We start from the raw sequence: 11430 nt of genomic DNA, 5'->3' as shown, positions 1-11430 counted from the left end.
TCATGACTCGCTGTTTTCTTCAGGCACTCTGACTTCTCCTGGGTCTCAAACAAAATTTTGAAAGATGTCATAACATCCCCTCTGGAATGACTTCCTTCCTCCTCTAATGATGCACTTTCAAGCCCACCTCTTAGTCTCTTTAACATCAAACGATGAGATAAGCCCCACTTTAGTGTGTTGCTTTTCAGCTACAGGTCTTGAGAGGTCTTGCATGCTAGCCACACAGTTTATTTCCTTTTTTAATAGCCCAGCAGGTCAAGGCGGCCGGTTTAACTCACACCCCGGTGTATTATAAAACCCTTTCTCCCTTGACGTGAGTTTCACAACTTTGACTGTTTGGCTTCAGACAAGGGCTTTGTCGCTGTGGTGTGGTCTTTGATGAGTTCATATAAACACGAAAGAGACCACATCGTCTCCAGTGTAGTAAATGCCCTTCATCCTCAAAGTCATCAAATATCAGTTCAATAATAAATATAATAGCCAATAAAATATCACCCATGGTTGGCAAAACAGTGAAATTACTTGAAGGTATTTCATGGGTTTGGGACACATTTTACGATTAATTTTTACAAAACGTACCGACGGATGGTTTCATATCCTATCAATTACAATGAATGAACTCAGACATTGTTAGAATGTAATTACTCCAGAAACATAGGCAAGTAGATGTATGTGGTCACATTCCAACAGCGCACTGATTGATTTCAACAGTTCCATGCAATGGTAATTGTTGTGACTGTAAAGCATGGGCACTTGATGGTAATCACAGGTGGCTTCCTTTAGGTCTTTAAAATAAAAACAAACATCTTCTTTTCTTTAGTCAGGATCAGTGCTATATCGTGCTTGGCTCAAGAGAGTCGTAGAGGCAGCAATGGTATTAATCTCTTCCTGAAAATAAAGATTTAACGATTCTTCCTGAACCAGCTCCAACCCATCAGTTGGGGAGCTAGCAAAGAGCCCAGGCAGACCTATTAAATCTGACGCTAACTGTTCATGCTAACTGGGGCTGTCGTGAGAAGCACAGAGACATTACTGTGCAGAGGAGCTGCAGTGGAAAGAGTACGGCCAGCGATTCCATTCAGCCCCTGATAGAGAGCAGGAGGGAAACTGAGAGGCAGAAACTAACCAGCAATGGGCAGACCTGGGTAAACTACGTAATTGTTTTGGATTCAAATACGTTTCAGTGCTCGATTGATCTTGCCTGGTGCAACCAGGACAAGGATGGATTCAGTCAACCTGGGCAATAGTGTTTCATCGTGCAGGAGTGATCCTCGTTGGTAAATTGGACCCGCAAGCCCACCCATTACACTGCAGAGGTGAAGAGCCTTCCTTCGACTCATGTCTGTGTGAGCTCAACTCACAGTGTGATAGCAAGCTGTATCTAACCTCACTTGCCCATCAGTGCAAATATCCTTAATATCCTTAGCTAACCTACAGAAGCAGAAGGCAATGCTAGTACAACTGAAAGGACAAAATAACTAGCCATCAAGATGCAGTACCATTGGCTGGCTGTTCTTTCAGAGGAAGATGGAATCTGAAAGCGGAAACAGAACCTTGGGGGACTCGGGAAGCCATCGTGTCAGCTGTTAAACTGCCAACTCAAAAGTATCAGAAGTAAAATAACCAGCAAAGGGCAGTGCTGAATCGGCAGTATGTACAATCAGATGGCTACATAATCCAGTGTGAAATGAAAGCTGATCGTTCGTACCTGGATCAACAACCTTATCTTATGGACTCGCCTTGTGGGTTTTTTGCAAAGCATGGCTGAATGTAGTAGGGCCTACCTCCCTGTGGCATTATCATTCTGCGATAGAGAACATTTAAGCATATAGCCATGTTTTTTTATTTTTAACATTGCCTATGCTAGGCTGTAATGTACCCAGCTGCAAACAGCAGTGTCCAGTTTGGGGACAGATATCAAAACATTGTGACATGCACACTGCACCAAGCATTGGTGCGTTGTTATATTGGCTTGTAAACAGAGTGGCGGGGTGTAAACTAGCTCCCGGGCTATTTGTCTGGCTGATGAGCTGTCGTATATCAGCACTAACTTTAGAGGAGCGGCCGAGGGTGAGCGGAATGCGAGCATCTGACAAGCAGGACCGTGAAAACGGGACAGACGATGTTTTAGAGAGTTGGGTTTCACGTTTTTTTTGTGAAAATACTTCACACCTAAAGAGAGCATATTTAGACCTGCCCCCCCTGACGGAGTCTGGTGTTTTAGCCTCCCGACGCAGACAGCCCCGGCGGGTTTTAAAAGCGGCAGTTCGTGGCAGCAAACACACAGGCGTGTAAAAACACTCTAAGGGACGAGTTAATGGGCCCCTGAACCCCAGAGAGAATGCCCAAGGCACCAAACTCAAGGTAAACTCATACCCCGAGAGCCAAGCCTACTGACACATCCCATGGCATTTCTTAATCATAATAATTACCCCCCACTCTGTGGAAACAGGATTAGACCATCTCAGCACCAATTAAAACATTTCAAAATGTCACAAGCCTAATAAATCCAATGATAACACAAAATTCCATGAAGCATACTTGGGTACTTATGTAATCCATGTGGCCTACATGGGTAAAAACAAGAATGGTGCTAAATAAAGAATAGCTTACCACCATCAACATTATACATAATGAAATACAGTGACATTACTTTCACTGCATATCTTGCATTGACTACAGCATGGGTAGGCACCTCAGGCCCTGCATTGGAAGTGATGTTTCAGAATTTCATTCCATCCAGGCTTGATCACAAATTTGATTAATTATCAATTATAGTCTGAATGGTGAGATGTTGAGCACCTCTAGCATATTCTCACCTGCATTATCGTGATAGCCTTTAGGTTTGGATGGAGCAAAAACTAGGAAAGCAGGGTTGCCTACCCCTGTACTAGAAAAATTCAAATTAATTAAAAAGATACATCCAGGAAAGGATGGGGTACTGTGAAAAAGGAAAACAAAGGAAGAAGTTCATATAATCAGTTGCATATAATTAGAGTCATTTTATATTCCAGTAGGCTGCAGTGGATTAAATCACATTGAAAAAATGGGAAATAACTAATAATTATTCAAGAAGTTAAGCAAATTCCACATAAAAATGGAGAACTCGACATCATAAAAGTAATGATTTCCGGAAACAAAATAATAATAATGCACCCACAGTTTAAGTCCAAATTGTGCCGCAGACATTCCACTAAACTTCGTTTAACCTCCACACTGTAGACATAGACTGTTCCCATGAGAACACGTTAAAAAATACTACACGTCATTAGGGGTCCATTTTAGTCCAAAATATTCAGTTTATTGAACATTTAAAAGAAATGGAAATGTGAGCAGTAGAAAAACATTGTAAACGAGGCTTGTGGCTTAATTGGTGAAGTGTTGGTTGCCTGGCACAGTGTGGATGGCTCAGCGTGTGAGAGGGACATAGCAGATTCTTTCCTTCTTCAGTTGATTTGTCAGTTAAGCACACGGGACTGATTGCATTTTCCCTGTAGGACACATTTTGTCCTTTTTTCCGAGAACTGCGCATATATCACACCCTGTCCGGTGACTCAAATTTTTTTTAAATGACTGAAAACGAGCAAGGAAGTAAACAATTCCTCAACAGCTAAACTCTCAACCTCAAATGTAAGTTTTTTTTTTTTTGTTTTTTTAAGGCTTTTGCCATTGCATATTTTCCATTGGCCTCATTTGCCTCTTTGTGAAACGCAGAGGGGCTACCCATTAAGCAAAGCCAGTTTATATAGTGCAGTGTAAATCACTGTGAAAAACATCAACGCACAAACACCGTTCACGAAGACAATGAGAACATGTGGCTTGGAATTCCACTGGATTGCAGCAATCAAACTGAACTTGCTTGTTTTCCTTGGGTGTATGGTAACCATGGTGAAAGAAGTCTATGCTCATGGTAGACTTGCATAGTGGCCCTCAGCTGAAGACTGTCTGGAGTTTAGTGCGATACGGAAATATCCCAGGAGAAACAGGGAGCATGAAGGGAAAAGAATGATGTAATTCAGTCTGTCAGCAACTTGTCCACAGATTACCACTTTGGGATCAAAAGCATTTGCATATTCATTGGCTTGTGTGGTGGCCTCATCTTTTCCGTTCTAGTGTTGCATCAAATCTCTGTCAACCCATTTCCCACAAAACATCAGAAATGTTAATTATGCGTTTGATGATGTCTGTGCCTCACTGGGATTGGGTTCTGCAGGGTGTTTCACTACCATAGCACTTGCCTCAGAAAACAGAATTTGCCGTGAGTTATACGATAAACGTTTAGCCTGCCAGAAAAGAAAGCAGTTGTTTACACACAAATGCAGCTTCACTAAATATTAGATATTACTGGATATTTAGCTAAACAGATACAATAGCCTCCTCATTAATCATCGTCAATGGCAGAGAGACTCTTTTTAAAGTCCACAAAAACAAAGATCGAGCTACAATGGCTAAAAGGGCTAAACTCCAAGCTATAGCACTGGGATTATGCAGCGCCAAGGCTGGGGGATGTTTAAGGACAGTGTGCTGCTATTGGCTGTGGAATGTAGGTGGTCACCAATCACACAAGGCAATGGGCCCTGTTCATACAGGCCAGAGAAGAGCCAATAGCTTAGCAAACATCCTACACATGGTTGCACAGCTCAGATGCGCTGCTGAACTGGAATGCCTAATGTTGACACTGTCTGTCTACGTAAGAGATACACCCAGGCCCGTTTGCAAGCCGCAGATTAGCCCACAGTGGACGTACATCTCGCGGTCTGTCTCTAGACCCAGTTACGTGTTCTTACTGTGTGTGTACATTCTGTCCTTGTGGAAACAGGCACGTTTGGTTACTTAGTGAGTACAAAGGCATTTACACGTCAGTATACATTCCTCGGGGTGGTAACAACACCATGTCAGTACACAGGATGGAGAGGCCACAGTGTCATCCACTTGTAGTTTTCAGGTATGAACCGAGTAACCGGGGATTAGAGTCAAGGGAGACCTACAAAAAACGGCCATTCAGTTTGGCACACCTTTCAGTCTTAAGGTTTGAACTATTTGAGCTTTTTCAGATTTAAAAGTATATGTGTGTGTACTGTAAATGCATATATGATACTTATACTTATTCATACTTCCCAGCAGATATTTGTTTTAAACTGATTTGTATAACTTATGTGACTTTAAGACCGAAAAAGTAACCATCCTTTTAGTCAAACTTTGTGTACTGAAGAACACCATTTGAAGCATGTCTGGCGTTTGCAGTACATATCACCACCGGCCTGCGCTGATATGAAATGGCTATAAAATGCTTGCACACTTGCGCTGGACGCCAGCCAGCTGAGAAGTGGCCAGGCGCTCCTCGTTCTGACACGGGCCTTCGGCTGTGCCGTCAAGCACGGGGTTTTGGGCCCATAATTAATTCCTTTCCCAACTTTATCTTTTTTAATCACCATGTGTTTTCCATAGAAAGCACATTAAGTCGTAGGAGGAGACCAGCATAATGAGAATTTATTTTCCACATCTCTCCACAACTCTTAGCAGTAATTAAAAGACAGACAGGTGATATTATTTGCTAAATGCAACACAATGAATGCCACTATGCAGCCTGGGCACAGCCAGGCTTACATTACATTACATCATAGTTATTTAGCTGAAGCTTTCATCCAAAGTGACTTACAGTTGATTTGACTAAGCAGAGGACAATTCCCCCCTGGAGCAATGCGGGGTTAAAGGCCTTGCTCAAGGCCCCGACAGCTGCACTGATATTATTGTGGTTACACCAGGGCTTGAACCACCAACCTTCCAGTCAGACACCTTGGCCACTAGGCTACAGGCTGCCAACTACAAAATGCTGGAAACCTTTTGGGCCTGCAGATTTTTGTCATGATTTCCAACTCATTAATGTCTTGTGTAAAACATTTGAAGTGAATATTGACAGCTCAGATTACAGACGGTATTTATAGGATTTGCTTGTTCATTTCTTGACAAGATGTTGTTTATCATTTTCCAACAGCTGTATGTCAGACCTTTTTCACCACAACTAAATATAAACTACATACTGCTTCTAGGAAGATTAGCATCACTTCTACGACTGCTCAGGGCATATTATGACTAATTGCATAATCATTTTAACCACTTGTGATCGTCATAGTAACTTACTAAGATCTGTAAGGCCCACAGCCTCACAACATACTGTGCTGCTAGATTGGCTATTAGCCAATAAACCCTGAAAACCAACATTACGCACTGAATACCTTTTTTCAGCAGGTAAGAGGAAGCGGGGATGGCCAGGCTGTCTGCAGATACTGCAGAAATAAAGTGACTGTGGAGGCACAATTTCTTCAAGGATCAAATTTCCCAAATGTATCCTAAAAGTACAGTAATGTTCTTTCAGGGTACAAATGAGTATGTTTTCCGAGCATAAATGTGCAAATTAATTTAATATGAATTATATTGTATTATATTGCTAGATAGGGGTACAATTGTATGTACCTATATGGTACCACCCCAGCCACAAGCATTTCTACTTTTTCATGCACTTTTCATAACTTTATTTCTGAGAGTGTGGCAGGTTCATAATCCTCTCTCGGGCTGGTTTCTCTGGCCACCTCCAGACGACCCTGGGTGGGAAGGGGGGGGGGGGGGGGGGGTCGGGGTGCTGTGGAAGGGACTCCGGGTGGGGGGGAGACTCCTCCTCGCAGCGGGGGCTTTTTTGCAATGGGTCCGATGAGGTGGCGCTGCCCCAACTAAGCGGGGAGCGATCAACAACGGGCCGCCGCATTCCACACGGATCCCCGGCCAACGTCAACAGCCGCGGGCAGCGAGAGCTTCGGAGCTCCGGTGGCAGGGAGCCGCACTGTCTGCGTAATAAACCCAAACACGGAACCACGCTGCGTCCGCAAAACACCACACGTACCGCCGGATTGACAAGAAACAACACTATAACCTCAATCCTGTGCTCTCCACACGACGTTTCTTTGGCTCCGGCTACCGCTCATGCACGGTCATGTACGGTGAAAAATTAATAAATCGCCGTTGACCAAAATCCCATTTGGCCTATGACACTTCCACCACGATTTTTTATTTAATTTTTATTTTGGCCGAAGCTTATTTCATACTGCTGCAACCATTTAAAATGTAACATTTGCAATGGAAATCTAAACTACTGACGACATATGCACAGCATATGTTATTATGCATTATTTTTTATTTATTCTGAGATATTTATTAAGAAATGATGGATTCAAGGTTTCAGACGTCACTTGCAGTAATGAATAACATTATCGTTGGCTGGGTGACTGAGGAACAGATCACACCTGGTCATTAGGACAGGCTGTTTATCCACCTGTAGACATCATAAAACACTGAAGCGCAAGCAGGAGAGGTGGAAAGGGGAGGAGTAGAGAGGCTAGAAACAGATGTCACGGGAGGGTGTGAGGATACAGGATTTTAATACTTGTCGGAAAACACCAGCTACTTTAGAGATATAATTGCATAGGGGTTGTCTGCGATTTCCTCTCCCAAATTGCCCTTAAAATGTCCTTTTATTAATATCATTATTATAATTGGAGCAGTAGTGATTACATTCGTATATAGTTTCGACAACAGAAATCAAATGATCATCAAATACGCGCTCGGAAATAAAGGTACTGTCGAGGGACATGTTTGTGCTTCGCAACAAATTACCCAAATGTATATTGACAGTACAGTAATGTCCTCTTTGGGTACTAATACGTACTTTTTACCAGCAACAAATTAATTATATATTGCTGACAAGGGGTACAATTTAACATACCAATAGGGTACCACCACAGTGACAAGAATTTGTACCGTTTTAGGTAGCCTACTTTTTCTGAGAGTGAACGTGGTATCTGCAGAGTGTGATTACTGGCCCGGACTGGTCAGTCGATACGCTGCACAGTGCAATCGGGGATGGAGGTGTAACTGGCAGCGACACAAACATCTCAGAACCGGAGCAGGAAGGAATTCTGCACCGCGGTGAGACATGGTTACGCGGAGGCTGCTTCCTGACAGCGTAAATTCCACACTTCTGCGCATGAAACACCAGCATAATATCCAATACTTCCGAGACAGTCCTGCGCTAAGCCAACGGTCTAACAGTGTGAGTCTTGCTGGGAAACTGAACTCCACGGTGTTATGTTTAAGACTTCACATCAGTGCATCAGCAAGGGAAGAGTTTGGTGAACGAGACTCTCTGAAAAGGTCAGGAATGAAAACGGTTGTGATCATTAGATGATCATTCATAATCAACACACTATACACTCAGTGGTCACTTTATTAGGTATTTATTACTTATTTTTTAGACTTATTAAGTCTTCTGCTGCTGTAGCCTATCCACTTGATTTAGGTTTGATGTGTTGTGTGTTCAGAGACGCTCTTCTGAATACCACTGTTGTAATATTTGCGTTAATGTCACCTTCTTGTCAGCTTCGACAAGTCTGGCCCTTCTCCTCTGACGTCTCTCATTAACAAGGCGTTTCTGCCTGCAGAACTGCTGCTCACTGGATGTTTCTTGTTTTACACACCATTCGCTGCAAGAGACTGTTGCGCTGGAAAATCCCAGGAGATCAGCAGTTTCTGAGATACTCAAACCACCCTGTCTGGAACCAACAATCATTTGACGGTCAAAGTCACATTTCTTGCCCATTCTGACATAAAGTGCTAATAAAGTGCTCACTGAGTGTGCATAACTGTATAATCCCCTGAAATCATCAGGTACTCTGCTTCACGCAGTAAATTGTCTTGCATGACATTTTGCAGAAAAGCACATTATCACAAAACCACATGTGACCAACTGCACCTTTTCCAAGTTGAATGCTGTACTCGAGGAAATATGGAATTGTTTGAGGTGCACCTGAACAATCTCACAGCCACTCACAGGCTGTAGCTAAACGGTTCTTGGAATACCAGGGAGGAGTAGTTAGGGAAAGTTCCCTCCCGACGCTGACAACCCGAAGATGAATTATCCCTCCTCTTCCAGAAATCTGGGGCCTGTAAATTTTCGGACACCATGTGTCCATTGTTCGGATAATAAAAAGTTGAACAAATTGCCAGACCCTGCTGTAGTTTAATAACAGCACCAGGCCACAGCCAATACCATCTCTGTCACGGACAGGAAAGGCAAGGAACCCCATAATCAATATGCATTTCACATTGCGATGGAAGAACACATTCCTTCCAGGAAACAGGAGCTTTTATATTAGCCACGACGGAACAGAACGGCAGGAGAATGGGGGAATCCATCAGACGGCAGCTGGAAGACTTTCACACCTGCATTCCTCTCTCAGAGAATAGTGGTATTATACAGATACACTACACCTGTGTTTCAGGGAGCAGACAGAGCAACTTTACACCAGGGCTTCCAGTGAGCTATGGCATATTCCACGCACACAAGCACACGCATACGCACATACATGCGCACACACACACACGCACATACCCACACATGCACAAGCATATGCACACACACACATACACACACAAACACACACACCCTGATGCGTGAGATGGGACATTCCAGATCACACAAATGAAGGCAGATGTGGACTTTTCCAACGGTGAAGGCATCTGTAAGTGGACCCACCCCAGATCTGCCTTTTCATTTTCCCCTCCCTTCTCCATACACTGCCTCAATCCATCTTAAAACCATTCTAGGGTCACCCCCTCTTTATATGTGAGAAGCAGCCTCTCTCAGTATCCCACTTTCTCAGCTGGTGTTCCCGCATTGCCAAGTGCCTGCAGGTTGCTCAGGTACATCTATACCACAGAGCAAGAAGGGTAATATCCATACCACAGAGCAAGAAAAGTGTAACATCCATACCACAGAGCAAGAGCATATCATCCATACCACAGAACAAGAAAAGTGTAACATCCATACCACAGAGCAAGAGCGTATCATCCATACCACAGAGCAAGAAGAGAGTAACATCCATACCACAGAGCAAGAAAGGAGTAACTACCGTACCACAGAGCAAGAAAGGAGTAACTACCGTACCACAGAGCAAGAAAAGAGTTACATCCGTACCACTGAGCAAGAAGAGTCACATCTATACAACATAGCAGGAAGAGTAAACCCATACCACAGAGCAAGAAAATAATTGCATCCATACCACAGAGCAAGAAGGGTCAAATATATACCACAGAGCAAGAAAAGAGGAACATCCATACCACAGAGCAAGAAAAGAGTATCCCTTTCCAGCCTGATTTGAGGGGGGAAGCCTTGCGTGTGTAAGAGGGGATATATCTTTCTCTTTATAACTCACTGTGACAGACCTTCGCACTTCATCACATGCCACACTTCAGCAGCTGGGCGGCGGATGAATGCTTCTGCAGATGTTACTCAATCTCTCTTATGACACTAATAAATCATTACCGTGGTTATGCTGTTAGACTGTATCATGGCTAAATGGTTCTGAGGATCCATATTTGTGGTGGTTTATCTCTCTGTGTCATGCAGCACAAAAGCTGAAGCAGGCTGCTAAATTACAAATATATTTGGGATCTTTGTTAATCCTCATTATTGAGTGGCACCTCAAGGTGCCACTTGTCCCTGTATAACATTAAGCCCTTCACAAGAAGTGAATGCTTCACAGAAAATACTTTATTTGGCATCTTGGAGGTTTGCTTTCCAAAACACATCACTGATTGGGCACATACTGTGGATACACCCCGTCATTCAATATCCTAAAGTATAACATGACATTTCTGAATTAATCTTTTTGTGTATTATTCATATAACATGACCGTCTGCAGTGTTCACAAAATTAATAATAATCACATTCAGGGAGAACAGTTTAATGCTTCATGTAAATCCCGTTGTTCCAGACATGTTTTTCCCAGCTGCAGTTCTGGGTATTGGGGGGCAAGTGAAATACAAGAAACAGAGAGAGAGAAAAAGTTTGTAAATAGCACCACCTTGTGGCAAAAAGGGTTTCCCTCAACAAGATTCATTTTTGCTTCCATTTTCTTTCACAATGCCTTCACAATGGCCATTTAATCAATCAAGGGACTGTTAACACTCAGAGGCGATATATAATAAATAATACAGTATAGTCATCTATTCTGACTTGCTGGGTATAACACCTTTAACAAATACTGAGCAGTTTTGAAATGTTAATCCTGACTCTTTTTATACAAGCTGTATGCGGCATATTTTATCTCTCTCAAAATGAGCACACCTTTTCAGAAAACACACAATCACACATTTGAAAAGCTGAAGCCTAGTTTCCAGGCTCAGAGATCCCATTCAGCTGCAGCCAATGGCCATTTGTTCACCCATTACTTGGTTCATCGAAAAGAACAGATAAATAATACCATTTCTAATAAAAACCGACTCTGTTTTGAAAAGCTAATTGCATCTGGGTTCCTGTTCCCCTGTAACCAGTGCGCAGAAAGCCATTATATGGCTTATCTTTCACGGGTCCGTCA

The sequence above is a fragment of the Conger conger genome, chromosome 11, assembly GCF_963514075.1.
Source record: "Conger conger chromosome 11, fConCon1.1, whole genome shotgun sequence".
Classification (NCBI taxonomy): domain Eukaryota; kingdom Metazoa; phylum Chordata; class Actinopteri; order Anguilliformes; family Congridae; genus Conger; species Conger conger.
Note: the sequence above shows the minus strand (reverse complement) of the source record.